This window comes from Dasypus novemcinctus, chromosome X (assembly GCF_030445035.2).
Source record: "Dasypus novemcinctus isolate mDasNov1 chromosome X, mDasNov1.1.hap2, whole genome shotgun sequence".
Lineage (NCBI taxonomy): Eukaryota > Metazoa > Chordata > Mammalia > Cingulata > Dasypodidae > Dasypus > Dasypus novemcinctus.
This window is the reverse complement of record NC_080704.1, coordinates 7430597-7431957: the sequence shown is the minus strand read 5'-3', so window position 1 is coordinate 7431957 and position 1361 is coordinate 7430597. Positions and strand designations below refer to the sequence as shown.

General features: G+C 40.0%; 1 non-coding gene across 1 annotated transcript; it reads left to right on the top strand.

The window, feature by feature from the left end:
- The first annotated feature begins 245 nt into the window (after positions 1–245).
- LOC131277315 (U1 spliceosomal RNA) lies at positions 246–409 on the top strand. The gene has a single exon (XR_009184512.1). It is a non-coding gene; the product is annotated as a U1 spliceosomal RNA (small nuclear RNA).
- The last annotated feature ends 952 nt before the right edge of the window (positions 410–1361 follow it).

Sequence of the window (1361 nt, the reverse complement as noted above, 5' to 3'; positions counted from 1 at the left end):
AACATCTCCTAAGTGTTTGAAGGCAAAATTCTCCTTCATTGTTTGCAGCCATGGGATTAGCACTAAGTAGTAGATGGCAACAGCGGGTCAATGGGGACAAAGGGATACAATGGAAGGCGACAAGGCACCATCACCTTGATGAGATACCCATATATAATAGAGTGTGGAAATCACCATGGACATGATGACATTGACCAACCAGCCAAGTAGGCTGCACTGATATTTATGTAAAGAGAACATGCCTAACACTTACCTGGCAGGGGAGACACCGTGATCATGAATGTGGTTTTCCCAGGGCAAGGCTGGTCCATTGCACTGGGGACCTACTGAGTCCTGCGATTTCCCCGCAGGGGGGAAACTTGACTGCATAATTTGAGTTGGTGGGGGATTGAGTCTGCGCTTTCCCCCAACAAGAAAAAAGAAAAAAAAAAAAGAGAACATATCTAATTCAAGATTGAGCCTCATATGCTTCAGCCATTCTATAGAAGGGGTATATATGTGAGGCTTAGGAAAAAAGAAGAATACATTGTACTGACATTTTTTTCTTTTCACAACTTGTTCTTTTATTTTTTTTAACTTTTTATTTTGCAATAATTTCAAACTGATAGGACAGTTGAAAAATAATATAAACCCCACACAGAGACCTCCAATATACCTCCACCTTCCACATACCCCAATTTAAAATTTTGCCACATTTGTCATCTATCTATCTATCTGTCTGTCTGTCTACCTATCCAAAAACTTCTCCTTTAAGAGCTTAGTGTATCTATCTCTATTTTATAACTATATTTTATATCTATCTCTATTTTATATCAATCTTCCATATCTATCTACTATCATCTATCTCTATTTTCTAACTTTATTTTTAATCTACCTTCCTATCATTTAGATAGCTGTATTTCCTTCTTTACTTCCTCCCTCCCTCCCTCCCTTCCTTCCTCCCTCCCTCCCTCCCTCCCTCCCTCCCTCCCTCCCTCCCTCCCTCCCTCCCTCCCTCCCTTCCTTCCTTCCTTCCTTCCTTCCTTCCTTCCTTCCTTCCTTCCTTCCTTCCTTCCTCCCTCCCTCCCTCCCTTCCTCTTTCATCATCTATCATCTATCTACCATCCACCTATTATCTAGCTATCTATCATCTATCTCCATCATCATCTCTCTGTCATCTATTATCTATCATCTATCATCATCATAATCTATCTGTCATCTATTATCTATCTATCTATCTATCTATCCGATTCTATCTGTCACCCATCTATCTATGTCCTGAACATTAGAGAGCAGGTTGCACACATCATAATCATTGAATACCATAATACTCCTGCGTGCATTTCCTGTGAACAAGGCTATTCATTTATGTGCATTTTATT